This window comes from Ailuropoda melanoleuca, chromosome 5 (genome assembly GCF_002007445.2).
Source record: "Ailuropoda melanoleuca isolate Jingjing chromosome 5, ASM200744v2, whole genome shotgun sequence".
NCBI lineage: Eukaryota > Metazoa > Chordata > Mammalia > Carnivora > Ursidae > Ailuropoda > Ailuropoda melanoleuca.
The window spans coordinates 106,659,212-106,680,170 of NC_048222.1; positions in this window are offsets into that span (position 1 = coordinate 106,659,212).

Here is a 20,959-nt window from a genome sequence, read left to right on the forward strand (position 1 = left end):
AATGAATATTTATTACTTTACAATTATGAAAGTCAAAGTCTCAAATTGGTCTCACTTGGTTAACTCACAGTCCCAACAAGGCAGGGTTCCTTCTGGAGGCTGCAGGTGAGATTCTGTTTCCTTGCTCTTTCCAGCATCTAGAGATGGCCCATATCCCTTGGCCTATAGCCTTCTTCATCAGTCTTCAAAGCCGATGATGTTGGACCAAGCCCTTTTCATGCTACCATCTCTCTGATTCGGCCTCTCCAGCCTCCCTCATCCACTTGTAATGTCCCTTGACATCAATTTGGGCCCACCAGGGTGATTCAGGTTAATCTCCCTATTTTGTTTTGTTTGTGCCTCATTAGCAACCTAATCCATCTGCAACCTTAATTCTTCTTTGCCATGCAACCTAACATATTCACAGCTTCAGAGGATTAAGAAGAAGATATCTTTAGGGAGCCATTATTATGCCTACCACAAGTAGTATACAGTTTCAAATGTTGTAAGGGCATGTCGTCTTTGCATGTTTTCATTTTCTGTAGAAATATTCTTTTTATTCTCTTGTTTTAGTCATTACACTATCTTTTATGCAACCATTATCCCTGTAAGTAAAGAAGTTTTTCTGATAGTCTGGTGCATTTTGAGATCTCCTTCTTCTCTTCTCTTTCCTTACCTCTATCTGGACTGTTTCATTTTTTTGGCCCTACTGCCTCTATCCTGCTCATTGAATTCAACTCCTAGCAGTTTCTCCTCAGTGCAGGGCTTAGTCTTGGAAGACATCTTTGTTTTAATAATTTTGAGAGCTTATAGGCCCAAATGCAACATAATCCATTGTACTCTTCTTTGAATTGGATCCTACAGAAACCTGTGGTGTTCTTTTTGACTTCTGTTCTCAGATTAGCTCACTGCTCACCATTCTAACAGAATGGTGAACTAACAGAAATCCAATCATATTCCCTCCACTTCTCCCCACATAGGTATGAATACCTTGTATTGTGAATTGTTGGTGGTTGGTCACCACTCATATTTGGAGGTTCAGGGGGATATATTTTCATATGGTTTTATATATGGATCTTTGGTTTTGCCATAGTCATTGCTTGGCTTATTTTACTGGATAGTCAGAGAGATTCAAGAACTGTGCCACTACCGTCTTCCAGATTGCTCTTTAATTTTTAGGGATACCAGCAGAAGAAGTAGGTAGAAAAGGTGCAAACTCTTTTTGAGTGATACATGATGACTGTGTAGTATATACAGTTTGAGTGAGGAAAGAGAATATTATTTGTTACTGTGGCTCTTCTATTTCTTTAACCCTGTCTCTTTCCTTTAAGGAAGGTGCAATAAAGTAGGAAAACAAGACTAGGCAACAATGGTGAGAGAAAGAGTTCATTCAGGAGCGCCACTTGTCTGGTCTGTCTCTCTTTCCCACCACAAGAATTCTTAGCCCAGGCCATAGCTTGGATGCATTCATCAATTTATTTGTTAATTGTTCATTTATTCAGATATTTATAATGTAACTCTTATGTACTGGGTTTACTCTAAAAGATGCAAAGATGATGGAAACCCGAACCTTATTCTCAAATGTGTTGAGTCTAGTATGGAAGATAAAATGAATTTACAGATAATTGTAATATAGATGCTATAAAGGTCTGTCCTTATACGGAGAGCTAATTAATCAGAAAAGGGCCAAAATAAATAACAAAATGATATTTTCCCCTTCTACCTCATTTCCACCTGAATCTTCCCAATAGTTCAAGAATACACTTAAGATAGACAGGCAAGCCTTGGTTTTCAACTACCTCAGAAGAGGAGGGATGATGGTTTTGTTCATCTGAAGGGATGTTCATAAAAGAGATGCTGTCCCTCAAGGAGTGCTTTGTTTAATGGCAATTGGCACGTGATTAAGTCCAACATTCTGGCAAGAAAGGGAAACCAAAAATACTCATCATGAAGTTACTCAGTTTTAGGAAAGGGAACTATGACAAAATTTGGGCTCTTCTTAGGAAAAAAAAATCCTAAAAGAAATAGTTCTGAAAGTAAATAACCATGAAGAAGTCTGGAGACTATTTAAGAACAACTTATTGGAAACTCAGGAAAAATGTTTGACTCAGCCCAAAAAGAATAAGCATTTGAAAATAAACACTAAATGCCTAAATGGCAAAGGAAAGAAGTCTGTTTAAAAAAAAAAGAGGGGATAAGGGCAAGGAATCTTTTTAGGGAGGAAAAGAATTTTCCAGGAAGAGTGGGATTCCTATAAATGTGACAGGTTAAATTTAAACAGGTCAAAAACTACTTAATTATGAGGGCACCATGCAAGGGAATCCAAAATTAAACACTAAGGTCCTCAAACAAAGAAAGGAAAGTAGATAAAGTATTAACAGAACTTCTTGAGATTCAAGACAAGAAGGTTGTACTTAAGCACATGAAGACAAAAGCAAATATATATATATATATATATATATAATACATATATTATACTATACTATATATGTGTATATATATGTATAATATATATAATTTTCTATATATATAGTTTGTTGCAGTGTTCATGAAAAAAGTAATTTTATAAAGTTCTACTACTTTAAATTGTGTTTTAAATGAAGAATTTGTATCAATTAGCTTTTGTTACCTAACAAAGCACTCCAAAACTTAGCTGTTTACAATAACAATGACTTAATAGATCATGATTCAGTGGATGGGCAATTTGTGTTGGGATAAGTTGAGCAGTTCTGCTGGTCTTAACTGCCTTTCACTCAAGTGGCTGCAGTCAGCTGGTGGCTCAGCTGGAGCACATGGTCTGGGTGGCAATTCTAAACACCACCAGTGTGGCAATCCTAAACTTCTTCTTCCTGGTTCTCTTCCCTGTGGTCTCTTGGCTGGTCTGGACTCTCACATCCTGTTCAAGGACAACCAGTGCACTCTCAGAAAGCAAATCTTAATGTATAACCATTTATGTGCCTGAGTTTTTGTCTTCCTCATGTCCCATTGGCCAAAGCAGGTCACATGGCAATACTCTACTTCAAAGAGAAGAATCAAACTCCACCTCTTGTTAGGAAGAATGGCAAAGTTACAATAAAAAGAGTGTATATAAAGATGGCAGGAATTATTGTGGCCATCTCTGCAAACAATCCACCACATTTTGCCCTCTGGCCACAGAATAAACTTTGACTCAAGTGTGATTCCTCTTTATCTAAAGACTTAGCACTAAATTTATTGGTCTATGGCACACACACACACACACACAGACACCGTATAATTGTGAGAAAGAATAGGTAACAGCAATAGACACTTCCATTCAAAATGGGAAGAAAGAAGTACTGTGACACTGGTTGATAACTACTGTGAAATCTTGCCAAGCAAAGGTTAACAAGAGCCTTTCCTCCTGTAACAGGGCATGTTACCTAACTGGGGCCCAATATTATCTCCAGGAATGGTTCCCAAGTCCACTGTTCAGTGTTGCTCTAGAAGCCTGAGTCCTATCCATAGAAAGTTGGGGCTCAGAGGCTTCTTTTGGTTTCCAACTATTTCTTTTCTTTTTAGCAAAATCTTCCACCAACTTTATAAGCTCCCTTATGAAGCAGAATCAAGTTCACTCCATGCTCCAAAATCTATATCCACAATTTCTTTGGAAAAGACATCTCTCCGGGCAGCATGTCAGGCTGATATAGGAAAATACTCTTAAAGTTACTGAAAGCTCTTTTGTCCAGATGAAAGAGTCTGCTAGGCACCACCTTACCTCTTCCATAAGACTTTTAAAAGGATCTGATAGCTATACACTTGATTTACCCTTATCAAGGAGTCATTTCTTATTTTCAGAATCTTTTATTGCCTGGAGATATTGGATATGAAAAACAGCTTTATTTTCTAACCCCGAAATTTAGCTTCCCTGTATATCTCTAAATTCTGCTTGCCAAATCATTCTTTCTTTAGCTCTTGTTTTTCTTGAAGTATTGAATCAAGTGCAGCTGGAGAAGCCAATGGATGCCTTAACCATTTGGCCATAAAATTGTCTTAGGCATATCTACAAAGTTATTACATTTTTAAATCTCATGACAGATTTATCAACTGTTTTGCAGCTACATGACGTGGATTATCATCTTTTTAGCTGGTTATTGCTGTTTTCTCTGCACTTTCCTAGCCTCTAACAACTTGTTTACCTTTTTTTCAGGCTTTGACAGTAGTTTCTGCACTGCTTTTTCAGCCTCCATTTCCAGTCTTATCCTCAAGCCATTGCTCTGTGTTTTGAATTTTGTTACAGCATCCTACCACTTCTGGTACCAATTTTTATATCAGTTCAATTTTACTGCATAATAAACTACTCCCATAAGAAACTGGAAGAAAACAAGCTGTTGTTGTTGTTGCTGTTGATGACAATGATTCTGTGGGTTGACTGGGCAGTTCTTCTGGTCCAGATTGGCTCCCTGAGGACTGGAACATCTAGGATAGCCTCACTTGGATGACCAAAGCCGAGCTAACCTGGGACAGCTGGGCCTTCTATCCACATGTCTTTCCTCCCCAAGGAAGCTAATCTAGCTTATTCACATGGCAACAGCTTTCCTAGCACAGGAAAAGAAGGTAAGCCCCAATGGGCAAACACATTTCAAGCCTTTGTTTGTATATATCCTATTGGCCAAAGCAAGTCACATGCTAAGCCCATATTTAGGGGGTGGTGAAATAAGCTCCACATCTTAATGTGAGACACAACCAACCTTCATTGAAAAGGGGTGTACTTGTAAGAATGAGAACAAAAATTGTGACCCTTTTTGCAAACAATTACTACATAAACTAATAATTATAGTCCTAATGCCAGAAAATGCACAAATGTGCTAGATTGATTGATAAATTAGACACAGATAAATCACAAGTCTTTAGAAAACTGTCAGAGATAGAGAAAGTGACCATAATATATAACTTGTCAGAGATGGCCATAAGGCCTGAGATCTGTAACCACTGATCACACTGCCATTCTATGTGCAGATCACTAGAGAAGGTTCTAGGGGGTGTAGAAGATGAGTATCATGGGGCTCTTGGGTGGCTCAGTCATTAAGCATCTCTCTGCCTTCAGCTCAGGGTGTGATCCCAGGGTCCTGGGATCAAGACCCGCATTGGGCTCCCTGCTCTGCTGGGAGCCTGCTTCTTCCTCTCCCACTCCCCCTGCTTGTGTTCCCTCTCTCACTGGCTGTCTCTCTCTCTGTCAAATAAATAAATAAAAAATGTTAAAAAAAGAAGATGAGTATCAATTAATGGAATAATAAACTGATAGAATCAAGCCCATATTTAGGGGATGTAAGATCACTGAAAAGCAGTATTTTTTATGTCCCCACCATACAAACATTCCCTTAAAAGTATTCAAGTAAATCAGATCAAAACAATATCAAGGATACCTTGGAGGGAAAAGAAGACATTATTTCCCAAAATGACAGCCCTAAACTTAAGGACTGAGATGTGGGGGGAAAAAAAGTTAAAAGAAGTTGAAATCCTATCTCCCCTGACAGCCTTAACACATTAGAATTATGTCTGCTGAAATGCAACCATAGGAGTATCTCAGGTAATTTTAACCCCAATTTGGGATTACATTCCCCTCCTTCTCTTCTAGTTATTTCCCAGGAGTTTCAGGAATTTTTTTCTCCATTGAATTATGGATCTTCCTAGAGCACAAATTCTGGAGTGATGACCCCAATTGCTATAAACCAGATAGAGCTCTGAGTGGGAGCCATAATAAAAAGATGGAATGTCTAAAAATAAATCTACTAGAGGAAAGACACCATTTGTAACCAATCTAAAAAATGCTCTGAGAATACATATAGCTATTCCTTTCTTTTATACCATAGCTACATGAAAAGACTGGAAAGAAAGGCATTAAAATTATAACATTGATTATCTTTGTAATGTGGAATTTATGATATTTCAGTTTTTCTTTATTTGGGGTGTTTTATATTATAAAAATTTCTTTATAATATAATGGCAGATTACACAGTAGAAATGGTAATATTTAAAAATACAAATTGATTCAACATTAAGTCATATTTGCTCCAAATACTGTGTTACAAAAGCAGAGTATAAAACATACATACCTGTGGGGTGCCTGGGTGGCACAGTTGGTTAAGCATCAGACCCTTGGTTTTCGCTCAGATCATGAGCTCAGGGGTGTGAACTCAGGGTGGAGAGATCAAGCCCGAACTCAGGCTCAGTGCTCAGTCTGCTTGAGATTCTGTCTCCCACTCTCTCTGCCCCTTCCCTCCCAACTCCCTGCTCATGTGTCCGCTCTTTTTCTTTAAAAAAAAAAAAATACATGCACCATCCTGGGATTAATCTTTCTAAGGTTAAAAAGAATGTCACTCTTCCAATTGAATAAAGTGTCTCACCCAAGAATTTGCTCTAAGAAACAAATTTTGTTTAGAACTTTTATTATTAATTAGGAATGCAGGGAGACATTTTCCAAGCATGTAGGTGGTTCCAGATGGTTTTCTAAATAGAAATAAAATGGTAAAATGATGGGAGAAATTTGCAGAATGATCACACAATATTATGACATAAGCACAAAAGGGACCAATGAGTTTCAGTGTGGACAAAATAAAGGAAAAGTTAAGGTGGCAATTACAGAGTTTAAAAGGTTGCTCCCCTTGAAGAGATTACAACCTAGATAAGATAAGGCATGAAGCACTGATTAAGTTGGGGTGATACTTGATCTTACTATATAAATCCGTTAACAGATTGGGTGAAGATATATTTATGGGAAACATATATGAGCCTAAACTCACTTAGCATTCTCTGGAAAGGTGTTGTTTTGGCTTTGAACAAAATCTTAACATAAACCCCAAATTAAACACCCTTCATACTTACTATATTCCCTGTTAAACTCATGCTTTCCAAAAGGTGGGGGATGAGGTAGGGAATAAATAGGCTAACTACACTCCATGTCTCTTATACTATATTATTATTCTCTTCTTTACAACTGTGTTAACATCTATTATAGCGTAATGTAGCTTTTAAACATTTAGACAGTGAGACCATCTGGCAGTGCCTATATGAGAATTTCTACATTGCCAAACATATTAGGAACCATTTGAACCACATATGTAAGAAAAAAAGGGGTGGGGAGGCTTAGTTATTCAATCACATAAACTATTGCAAAATATAAAAAAAACAGTGTCAAACAATGTATCAATATCTGAAAATATTTGCTATATCTACTAAGATTCAATTCCTCTCTAATCAATTTTTTCCTGTTTTAGTAATTGCTATAACCCCAGCCCCTGAAAAATAGATGGCACATGTAGTAGCCACTTAATAAACATTTGTAAATGAATCAATGAATAAATGAAAAAGATTTCTGTATGTGAGAAACTTCCTTTTTGAGAAGAGGCAGTTCCAGGCACCCACAGTTCTACTTTCGGTGGAGTCTCTCCATAGTAACATCTTATCTTTGTCTTGAGTCCATCTAAATTTTATCATTCTTCAAAACTCACATTGTAATCTTTACACTAATTGAGATAAGTCAGACAGACGAATACCATATGATTTCACTGATTTGTAGAATCTAAAAAATAAAACAAATAAACAAAAAAACAAAGTCACACCCATACATACAGAGAACTAACTGATAGTTTCCTGAGTGAAGGGGGATGAGGGATGGGCGAATGGGTGAAGGGGAGTGGGAGATACAGGCTTCCAATTATGGAAGGAGTAAGTGTACAAATAAAAGACACAGCATTGGGAATATAGTCAGTGATATTGTAATAGAGTTTTATGGTGAGAGACAATAGCTACACTTATGGTGAGCATAGCATAACATATAGAGAAGTTGAATCACTAGAGAAATTGTATACATAAAATTAATGTAACATTGTGTGTCAACTATACTCAAATAAAAAAGAAAATAAAAAAACTCATGTTGTAATCAAGTTTTTTCTTAAGATTTCTCTACCACTCCAAACTTCACTGGCTTTCCAACTAGACTTTATCAGCTCACCGTATGTATATGTATATAACTCTGTTAGCTAAACTTTTCCAGTGTTTACTACTGATACACATTTTGTCAATGGACTATAATCTTTTGAAGTTTTTCTTCTTCCTGATTTATTGATACAAAAATTAATAAGGCATGGTCCCTCTCTTTAAGAAGCTTACAGACTGGTAGGAATATCTATGTAAAATAAATGAATTCAGCATGTCAAGCATTACACATGCTTTGGTAGACTTTTGGGTTGGCCCTCCTAACCACAATTCCACCCTCTTTCTAGTTGAAGGGATTGGAAAGCTAATTTCTATATTTCCCATATTAACTTGAGGCTGAGCTTTAAAGTCTGGACAAGGACTCACCAGAAGAACTTGAATGATAGCTCAAAATGGCTGTGGGGTAGCAATCATCTTCCTACCTGTATTGATAATGGCAAGCAAGTTCATACAGATGTGTTGATGGTAACTGGACTCCATGTCCCAGAGCCTAGTCACCAGCTTATGACCATGAAAGAAAGTGTGGCAGCAGCAGAAGTCTCTGATCTCTTGGTAGCCACTCTGGTGATGTGACCTTCAAATCAATAGTCCAGAAGTGGCTTTCTAACTTCTGTTCCTTCTATTCTATAAGGATCCAATTCTCTGAATTAAACACAGCTTTGAATCACTAGTATTGTCTATTCTGCTCTCAACCCTGATTGATCCATATGGTATGCTATGAATATAAAGAATAGAGCATGAACACTAAAAAAAAAAAAAAAGCGGGTGGCTCTCCCAGAGGTAAAGAATAGTTAGGGAAGTAATAATGGAGAGAAAATTGTTCAACTGAGCCAGGCAGATGGAAGGTGGAAGCACTTAGTGTAGCCATGAGAACACAGTAATAACTCAAAGTCACGGAATGTTTGAATCAGAAAACTTACAGATCTACTTGAAAACAAAACAAAACCAAAACAAAACAAAACAAAAATACACATAAAAAACCACACTCAAAGAGAGAAAGGAACTTTACTTGAAAAATAGGAAGTATGAGTCTGATGGGCAGCAGGGCGCATGGAAGAACTAGACCTTCTGATGTCCAATACATTGCTTATTCAATTTAGATGATCCTGCAATTTTTATTCCATGAAACTATTCAAAATATGTTGGTATTTTGCTTCTTATCTAAAATAAGCACCACAAATGTCAATATGATATTATGATCATATTTCTGTGTTAGTTTTAAAGGATTAACACAATAACAACACCAGGAGTCCAAGATAGCAGAGGAGTAGGAGATCTTAATTTCATATAGTCCCAGGAATTCAGGTAGATAGTTATCAAATCATTCTGAACACCTGTGAACTCAATCAGACATTTAAGAAGAAAATAGCTGCAACTCTACAAATAGAAAAACGACCACTTTCTGAAAGGTAAGAGGTGCAGAAATGAATCTGAGGCAATATATGGGAAGATAGACTGTAGGGGAAGGGAGCCTCTGGCAGCTGGCACTGGAAAGTGATATAGCATTGGAGAACAAAATCACAACTTTTAAAATTCTACTCCAATTAAGGATGTTCCTGCCAGAAATATGTTCAGACGGTGAAGTGGGGCAGAATCCTAGGTGGGACAGTGTGGTCTCAGAATCCCCGGGGGTCATAGGAAGACCAGGGATGCCTAAGTGTGGCAGAATTCCCAGACATCTGAGCAGGAAAGTCAGCTGCAATCAGCAAACCCAGGAGTGGGCTCTCAATTTGGTGTTGCCATAAACCATGAACCAGCATGGTTAGGTGACTGCTCTCAGAGCAGGGGCCCAGCAAGTGGCAGACCATGGTGAGAGCACCCCTTCCTCCCCCAGGAAGAGTGGCACTGGTGTGCACTGCAGGAGTCTGCAGGGTTTGGAGACTCTAAGTAGAATTACATGCCTGAGATAGAAATGCTTGGTCATAGGCTGGGTGAGCACAGAGTGCGGACAAAGACCAGGGAGACAAGAGTGATTGACTGATTTTCCCTAAGGGTGCACTAAGGAGTGGGGCCCTGAGCTCTTGGCTCTGGGGCTGGAGATTAGGAGGCCACCATTTTCATTCTGATCCTCTAAAGCAGTGTGGAAAGCCTTCAGTGAATAAAAGCCACATAGAACAATCTGGAGCCACTTACTTAGCCCGACTCCCTGGCAAGGTGTGTAATTCAGCCATGGTAAAGAAACCTGAGAATCAGTGCAACAGGTCCCTCCCCTAGAAGATCAGCAAGAACATCCAGCTCAGAGAAAGTTTACCAATCACACAGAACTGAAAAACTCCAGCGCTGGGGGAAAATAGAATAGAGAATTCATGTTTTCCCCCCCACCATTCTTTAATCTTTCAATTTTAATTTTTTTCTTTCCTTTTTCAACCAATTTCTTATTTTACCCACTTTTTAAAAAAAATCTTTTAAAAATTTTTTACACTTCTTTCTTTGTATTTACTTTTTTAAAAAGGTTTTATTTATTTATTAGACAGAGAGAGAGAGCACAAGTGGGGTGAGGGGCAGAGGGAGAAGCAGACTCCCTGCTGAGCAAGGAGCCCAATGCAGGGCTCAGTCCCAAGACTCTGGGATCATTTCCTGAGCTGAAGGCAGATGCTTAACCAACTGAGCCACCCAAGTGCCCTCATTGTATTTAATTTTATTTTTGTATATATATATAAGTTTTCTCTTTCTTTACAATTTTGAGATGAAGTTTTTTCTGACAAACAAACCAAAATACACTCAGGATATAGTGCATTGCACTGTTCTAGTCCCCTGTCTGTTTATACTCCTTTTTTTGTCTTTTAATTTTCATTTTTACAGTTATAGTCTATCCTCTCAATGTATATAATTTTATTTTTGTACATATATAAGTTTTGATTTCTTTACAGTTTTGGGATCTAGTTTTCTAAAAAACAGACCAAAATACACACAGGATCCAGTGTATTGCTCTGTTCTGTTCATCTGTCTGGTTATAGTCTCTATTAAAATACACATTATATATATAAATATATATAATTTAGTTTTAGGTCTCTTCTGATTTGTTTAGTGTATATTTCTTTGGGGTGATTGCTGCCATTTTAGTATTTTGTTCTCTTATTCAACCATTCTTCTCTGGACAGAATGACAAGACAGAAAAACTCACCTCAAAAAAGAGAACAAGAGGAGTACTCACTGCCAGGGACCTCATCAGTATGAATATAAGTAAGATGTCGGAACTAGAGTTCAAATTAACAATTATAAAGATACCAGCTGGGCTTGAAAAAAAAGCATAGAAGACACTAAAGTATCCCTTTCTGGAGAAATAAAAGAACTAAAATCAAATCAAGTCAAAATAAAAAAGATTATTAATAAGATCCAATCAATACTGGAAGCTCTAACTACTAGGATAAGTGGGGCAGGAGAGAGAATCAGTGATATAAAGACAAAATGACAGAGAATAAAGAAGCTGAGAAAAAGAGAGATAAACAACTACTGGATCACGGAGGAGAATTCAAGAGATAAGTGATATTGTAAAGTGATACAATATTAGAATATTTGGGATCCCAGAAAAAGAGGAAGGTGGGGGGATAATACTGGAACAAGTTGTAGTGGAGTACTTCCCTAACCTGGGGAAGAAAACAGGCATTCAAGTCCAGGAGGCACAAAAAAAAAATCCCTCAAAATCAATAAAAAAAGGTCAACACCTCAACATATAATAGTGAAAATTGCAAATCTCACAGAGAAAGAGAAAATCCTAAAAGCAGCTCAGGACAAGAGATCCATAACCTACAAGGGTAGAAACATCAGACTGGCAACAGACCCAGCCACAGAGACCTGGCAGGTCAGAAAGGACTGGCATGATATATTCAGGGTGATAAACAAGAAAAATATGCAGCCAAGAACACTTTATCCAGCAAGGATATCATTCACAATAGAAAGAGAGATAAAAAGCTTCCAGGACAAACAGAAACTGAAAAAAATTGTGATCACTAAACCAGCCCTGCAAGAAATATTAAAGGGGATCTTTAAGTGAAGAGAGAGCCCAAAAGTAACATAGACTAGAAAGGAACAGAGACAATATACAGAAACAGTGACTTTACAGGTAACACAAGGCACTAAATTCATATCTTTCAATATTTACTCTGAATATATATGGGCTAAATGCCCCAATCAAAAGACACAGGGTATCGGATTGGATAAAAAAGCAAGAACCATCAATATACTGTTTGCAAGAGACCAATTTAGACCCAAACACACCTCCAGATTGAAAATGAGGGGGTGGAAAACTATTTATCATGCTAATGGACATCAAAAGAAAGTTGGGGTAGCAATCTTTATATCAGAGAAATTAGATTTTAAACCAAAGACTGTAATAAAAGTTGAGGAAGGACACTGTATCATAATTCAAGAGTCTATCCAACAAGGAGATCTAATTGTAAATATTTATGCCCCTAATATGAGAGCAGCCAATTATATTAACCAATTAATAACAAATTAAAGAAACACATTGATAATAATACAATAATTATAGGTGACTTTAACACCCCACTCACTGCAATGGACAGAACATCTAAGCAGAAGACCAACAAGTAAACAAGGGCTTTGAATGACACAGGACCACAAGGACTTCACAGATATATTCAGAGCAGTCCATCTTAAAGAAACAGAATACACATTCTTCTCGAGTGCACATGGAAGAGTCTCCAGAATAGATCACATACTGGACCATAGATCAGGTCTCAACTGGTACCAAAAGATTGGGATCATTTCCTGCATATTTTCAAACCACAGTACTTTGAAACTTGAATTCAATCACAAGAAGAAATTTGGGAAGAACTCAAATACATGGAGGCTAACGAGCATCCTATTAAAGAATGAATGGGCCAACCAGGAAATTAAAGAATTTAAAAAATTCATGGAAACAAATGAAAATGAAAACACAACTTTTCAAAATCTTTGGGATGCAGCAAAGGCTGTCCTAAGAGGGAAGTATATAGCAATACAAGCCTTTCTCAAGAAACAAGAAAGTCTCAAATACACAATCTAACATTACACCTAATGGAGCTGGAGAAAGAACAGCAAATAAAGCCTAAACCCAGAAGGAGAAGAGAATTGATAAAGATTAGAGCAGAAATCAATGAAATCGAAACCAAAAGAACAGTAGAACAGATCAACAAAACTAGGAGCTTGTTCTTTGAAAGAATTAATAAGATTGAAAAATCCCTGGCCAGACTCATCACAAAGAAAAGAGAAAGGACCCAAATAAATAAAATCATGAATGAAAGAGAAGAGATCACAACCAACACCTAAGAAATACAATTGTAAGAGCATATTATGAGCAACTATGTGCCAATAAATTAGGCAGTCTGGAAGAAGTGGATCCAATAGTACATTAGAAGGATTATTCACCTTGACCAAGTGGGATTTATTCCTGGGCTGCAAGGATGGTTCAACATCTGCAAATCAATCAGTGTGCTACACTACATTAATAAAAGAAAGGGCGAGAACCATATGATCCTCTCAATAGATGTAGAAAAAGCATTTGACAAAGTACAGCATCCTTTCTTGATTAAAACTTTCAGAGTGCAGGGATACAGGGAACATACCTCAATATGATAAAAGCCATCTATGAAAAGTCCACAGTGAATATCATTCTTAACGGGGAAAAACTGAGAGCTTTTTCCCTAAGGTCAGGAACACAGCAGAGATGTCCACTATCATCCCTGTTATTCAACATAGTACTCAAAGTCTTAGCCTCAGCAATCAGACAACAAAAAGAAATAAAAGGCATCCCAATCAGCAAAGAAGAAGTCAAACTCTCACTCTTTGTAGATGACAGGAATTCAGCAAAATGGCAGGATATAAAATCAAGGCACAGAAATCAGTTGCATTTCTATACACTAGTGATGAGACAAAAGAGAGAAAGTAAGAGAATGAGAAATTAAGGGGTCAATCCCATTTACAATTGGACCCCAAACCATAAGATACCTAGAAATAAACCAAACCGAAGAGGTAAAGTATCTGTACTCAGAAAACTATAGAACCCTCAAGAAAGAAAATGAGGAAGACACAAATAAATGGGAAAACATTCCATGCTCATGGATTGGAAGAACGAAGATTATTAAAATGTCTATGTGACCTAAAGCAATGTACATATTCAATGCAATCACTATCCAAATACCATCATTTTTTTTCACAGAGCTGGAACAAATAATCCTAAAATTTGTATGGAACCAGAAATGACCCCAGATAGCCAAAAGAATGTTGAAAAAGAAACCCAAAGCTATAGAAAGAGCCCAGATGTCCATTAACAGATGAATGGATAAAGAAGAGGCAGTATGGTTATGTAATGTTACTCAGCCATTGTAATGTAATGTAATGTAATGTAATGTAATGTTACAATGTAATGTAACAATGTAATGTTACTCAGCCATTAAAGAAATGAAATCTTGCCATTTGCAATGACATGGATGGAATTAGAGGGTATTATGCTAAGTGAAATAAGTCAATCAAAGAAAGACAATTATTATATGATCTCACTCATATGTGGAATCTAAGAAACAAAAGAGAGCATCACAGGGAAAGAGGAAAAAATTAAACAAAACAAAATCAGAGAAGGAAACAAACCATAAGAGACTCTTAATCACAGGAAACAAACTGAGGGTTGATGGAGTAGAGGGGGATGAGGGGATTGAGAAACTGGGTGATGGACTCTAAAGAGGGTGCATGATGTAATGAGCTCTGGGTATTATATAAGACTGATGAGTAACTTGACCTCTACCTCTGAAACTGAAAATACATTGTATGTATATTAATTGAATTTAAATAAAAAATATATATTTAAAAAAGGATTAACACAATAGCTAAAACTGAGCAGAAAATACTTTCAAAGTTACAATGAAATAGGCAGCCCCAATAATAATGGATGAAAATCAAATTCTTCTAACAACTGATTCATCCCTGTATTGCCTGTTTTTAATAAACATTTATTGATTACCTCTATTTCTCAGCAAATGTACTTCCCTCTGTGAATACACTGGAATGAACCAGCAATGTTTCCAAACAACACAAGTCCACAAAGGCAGCATTTACATATATGTTTAGTCTATAAAATTTCCTTCAAAGATATTCACTTATGAATAAACCATACCTCTTTAAGAAAACATACCACAGATTAATGTCCTCTGTCACACTCCTGAGTATGTGAAAAAAGTAGATTTACTTGAAAATGCTGCTATTTTAGCTTTGGGTATGAGATTTTAACTGTCTTCATTAGAAGAGTCAAGATTCTTCCTTTACAAACATTTGACTTACTGAAAAACAATGGAATCTTATGGTAGTGTATCTTATTTCTAGAAGAAATAGCAAAGGTTTCCTGATCCAAAATTCTGATTTGAAATAATTTAAGTGTTATTACGTTCATTTTCCTGAGGTAAGTAAGGCCCAGGAGATTACCTTTCATAAAGTTAGTCACAGGCAGGAATAGTGTCAACTCTTGTATTTCCCTGTCTTCTTAGTTTCAAACACAGAGGAATTCACTCTTCAGATTCAGCCTCATCCAAATCCCAACCATCCCTAATTATGGTAGGCAGTATATTTGGAGCTCTGTCCAGAATCGAAGTATGAGCTACACAGTGTAGGACCCAAGTACATGCAGACCCACAATCTCCAGTCTTTCTCAACCCTTACCATAATTATTTAATCCTTATGGATGGGCCCTTGCGTTTCTTTATTTGTATCCCATCCTTTTGGTGTAATAGAAGCCTTGCATGACCCTCAGTTGGCCCTTGGAGGTTGAGGGGAAGTGCTAACACCCTGCATATTACTTGTTATTCCAATACCATAGAGGCCAGAATTTGTCCCCTGGGTCCCCAGTTTTGGTTGGGTGTTGCTCCAAACGATAAAATTGTCTAGAATGATGACATCACTCACAAGATTGGAATGTAACAGGTGTCTATGGAGCATTCTTGCTAAAAGGATGACTTGCATAAAATGGCCAAAACAGATCCAAAGACAATATTATAATTTTTATTTCTATTTACTTGTATTACATTGATTCCCTTTAAATTCAAATTTTGGGGTGTATACATACGCACTAGTAAAGTAGTTCATATAATAATTTAATAAATAGTGTATAAACTTATGTTAGAAGTACATGCTTAAAATATGGTGCTTAAGTCAGTATGGAGATCATACTTTAGGAACATATGCAGCAGGGTACTCTTAGGTGTTTCTAGACAGCTCCATAAAATTGTAGTTCATGTCTGTTTATGGATAGCATCCTCACACCTAGCACTGCCCTGCCATAAATAAGTCTTCATGAACATAATAGTAAAAAAAATTAAAAAATTAAAAAATAGGTTTTCAGGGGCGCCTGGGTGGCACAGCGGTTTAGCGTCTGCCTTCGGCTCAGGGCGTGATCCTGGCGTTGTCGGATCGAGCCCCACATCAGGCTCCTCCACTAAAGAGCCTGCTTCTTCCTCTCCCACTCCCCCTGCTTGTGTTCCCTCTCTCGTTGGCTGTCTCTATCTCTGTCAAATAAATAAATAAAAGTCTTTAAAAAAATAGGTTTTCAATAAATCTTTGCTGAATGAATGAAACAGTGGATTAATAAATGACTTGAAACTGGCTTAAATCAAAAGTTACCATGTATCTTTAGGTACTACAGTCAGTTGAATAGTGTACCCCACTCCCAAATTCATATCTACCTGGAACCTAGAAGTAGAAACTAAATAGAATTTAGAAACTATTTGGTAATACAGCCTCTGAAAACACACTTAAGGTAAGAACTGAGATGACATGATGCAGGATTAGGATGGGACCCCAAGCCAATGAAAATGTCTTTATAAGAAACAGAAAAGTGCACACAGAGATAGAGAAAATGCTTATGGGAAGGCAGAGGTAAGCAGAGCCTGGAGTGACACAGCTCAGCTACAAGCCAGGGAATGCCTGAGGCCACAAGAAACAGGAACAGTCACAGAAAGGTTCTTCCCTAGGGCCTTCAGAGTGACCATGGCCCAGCTGGCACCTTGATTTTGGACTTCTAGTCTCCAGAATGATAAGGGAATACATGTCTATTGCTTTAACACCCAGTCTGTGGTAATTAGTTGTGACAACCCTAGGAAACTAATACAGATACTATGTTTTAGATACCAGGCCAGTGTACCAGCAAGTTTAGTCCTGTTAGATCTGACTTGTGTGCCCTTTCCATTGGTTTGTTGTAATGAATCTGGCACACACACACACACCCCAGCAGAATCCGTTTATGATAAAAAAGACAATATTAGAATCTAGCTCCCCTGACTCTTAGGGTAACATTCCATCCACTACACCTTACTATTTATAGTGGAAGAACTTATCTCATAAGAAAAAGTTTTCAAAAAGTCTAAGGTATGGGTGTGCCTAAGAATATATGATGTAACCTGAAACTCTTTGTTCTTAAAATTCTTACGAGGATAAGTTTCTGACCTCTGATATATGCTGGTTCCAGCCAGTTAACAATAATCACAAGACATGGTATAGTTTTATTTTGGTACCTGATATTCCAGTCATAGCAAGAACCAGAAAATGAAGGTTACTTTAAAAAAAAAATTCAGCTTGGTCATTATTTAATATTACTGAGCACTTATCATGTGCATATATTTATATAAACAAAAATTTATTTGAATTATAAATCATCAAATTGCTTGAAACATTCAAAAAAAGAATGAAATTTCTTTCTACTTCTGGCATATTTTTGATCTACCTTTCATCTCTCTAATTAGCCAGTACAAACAAAAAAATGTGCTTAAAAGCAGCAGGTGACCAGAAAGTCTTTCATACACTTTAGAGATAACTTATATGATCATAGCAATGACTGTGCTTGGCAGAGAAGAGGTATTCAGGAAGTGTTAGAGGTGTTTTACGGAATTAAAAAAGAAAATTAGCAATCAAAAAAGCCACTTTGAATTTAATCATTCATTTACTTATTAGTTACTGTGGATGTGATTGAAACTATCGTATCTTCTGGATCTTGAGCTTATTTACAACTTGATTTTGAGCATCCAGAAAGAATGCAATTGGTGATGTGGAAGTGTCAGGATTCTCTGGACATCATGGGCCCATGCTGGGTGTAATGATCTCAAGGAAAGGGGGTATCAAGCCAAGGCAAATGAGTTCTAGTCAGTAAACCACAAGGTTTTAAGAGAAGCTGAAAAAAGGAGGTGTTGCCCGAAAGATAATCATTCCAAAAAAGGAAGAAAGATTAAGAAGGATAGAAGAGTTTAGAAGTGAAATTCAGATGAATGCAATCACAAGTGATCAGAATTCAGTTTGGCTGAGATCCACAAACCTGAATTGAACACCTCCTAGAAGCCCAGCAGTGGGTGAAAATGAGTAGAACATGGCACCCTGAGCCATAGTCTATCAAACTCTTAGAATGTCTTTAAGTAAGATAAGAAAGAGGAATCTGAAGAAACCTCTGTGTCTATACATGGACAATTGGTTGAACTCTGCTTTAAAAAGAAACCCCAGGGAGCAAGTCTTTAATGTAGTCATAAAGGTCTAGTAACTAGAATGCATTTTTTAATATACATAGAAAGTCCCCAGTAAATGAGTATGTTTTTGTGGGTTTCATTTAATATATAAATTAATAATGTGTGAACAAATGGGCTATAAAACAAAGATGACTATCACACAGAGAGAGCCAAGAATGAAGACTATGTAAGAAGAGTGACATAAAGGCTGACATAACAGATGTAACTTTGAAAACAAAACAAATGCTAATGATCACAAGAAGATGACTGAAGTGATGTCTGGGACAGAGGTGGAGGCTTCAGGGGAAGACTCCATTTTCTCTGGAAGGTTCATGATGACTCAGGGAATCCTAAAGGACAGCCAATCAGATGGGCTGACCTGTAAGTGTCCTGGAGAAAAGCCCAGGGGGTGGTATTCTAGAAATTTGTTGTAAGTATGGCCTACCTGGACATTTATATAGATTACTTGACTAACAATACAGAAAAAAATTCTATGAAATGCAGTGATGTCAGAAAGATGTGAAGGCAAAGAGAGAATTCAAGAATCAAATGATGGAAACAAAACTACACTGATTGGCCAAGTCAATGTATATAAAGAGTGTAAAAAAACTCAAAAAGTCAATCACATTAGTACAGAATGGATGTATTGCCATTTATTTTATACTTGATCCTAAATTTATATAATCCAGGCAAGCACACATGCACACACACACACACACACACACACACACACACACACAATCATATGGGTCTACCTGTAAAAAATCTAATGCCCAAATTGAATCCTTTTTTATGCTATGTTGGTTCAGATTTCATAAGCCTATTGTGCTCTGCCCTGGGTTTATCACGAAGAATCTAGAGCAAGGAATTGGAAAACTTTTGCCTAGAGGAGAAATAAATTAAAAAAATTGGTAGTGTCTTCAAACAGCTGAAGGTATCACATGGAGGAAGGATTTGACTAATTATCTTATTATGGGAGATAGAAGAAAGACAATGGGCGAAAGTATAGGACATGCTTCATTTGTATACAATGAATCATGTTCTGTCATTACAGCTGTTCAACACTGGTCTGCCTGCATTAGGAATATGTGAATTCTGTATCACTGGAACATTCTAGAAGGGACCAAATGACTATTGACAATAATCTACCTCTTATATTCCTTTCTGCCCTAAGGTAAATACTACAGGTAAAAGAAAAAGTGTGGAATAAGGAAAGCACGTCCACATACATACTATCTCTGTAACGTCAGCCTTTTAAACCTTTATGAAAACTATTTTCATAAACTTTACTTCACTGTTTCCAGGCAAATTAGATTAAATAACCTGGATAACACACCTGACACAGTGGATGCTAAGTAAATCGTGGAAAAATATGAAATTATTATGATAGTAATTGTATAGTCTCTGCAGCATGAAACTGGCAAATATCTTAAGTATCTACCACTAGATAGAAGAAAAGAAAAACAGAGAAATAGGTAGTGTTCTTGGTGCTCTTTGATCCTAACTTCTTAATGCAAAACTACAAGTTATGCTCTGATTAGCTTATTCCTGCTTAAACAAGTGATCCTTAGTCTGTAGAAAACATTTACTTGAATTAAAATATTCATACTTCACAGATGAGTCAGCTTGCTGGTAGAAATAAAAAGCAAAAGCAATAAATTAATTAAGATTCAAAATTCCAGTTTCAGACAAGTACTTTATTTATTTTTTAAGATTTATGTATTTATTTTGAGAGAGGGAGAGAAAGACTATGGGAAGGAAGGGCAAAGGGAGAGAGAGAATCTCAAGCAGACTCCCGTCATGTGGAACTCTATAAGGGGCTTGATCTCATGACCCCTAGATCATGACCTGAGCTGAAACCAAGAGTCTGATGCTTAACCATCTGCTACCCAAGTGCCCCTCTGACAAGTACTTTAAATATAAAGATATAAAAAATATATACAATCGAGAGTGGGATTCTTTTTTCTTAAATTTTTTTCTTCGTATATTATCTGAAACAGGGTCTCCTTAAGAAAGAAAAACTTATTTAAAATCCTCTTTAGAATTTGACCCACAAAAGTGATGCCTGATAAATGATTTTGGAAATTGCTCCATTTTTTGACTTTCCCTTTAAAAAAAATGGACAGTCTTTAGATAGTCTATCTCATAGACTAATTTAAAATTTCATTGAAATGTCCTTTAAGTGTTAGTTAATTATTAAGATTTGCATTTAAAAGTTTGCATTCTTAAGTGCAAGTAAAACGGTGCTATGGGTGTTCTTATGTGAACTTACCCCCAAAAAGGCAACTAAAATATTCCTATTAAAAGCATTTATTCTAGAGAGAAACTTGCTTGAACACAAACCCAGGAGAGGGGGAAGAACTGACTTAGCATAGACAGAGTGAGGAATACAGTTTTACTTAGAGAACTTCACAAAACAGCCCAAAATTATGCACAAAAATTATTTTGAAGAAACTTCACATAAACTTTTTTTTTCAATTTTGAGAGCAGATGAAAGACATTTGCAATACTAAAAGCAATAACTGTCACCTGATCTGTGAACTCTGCCA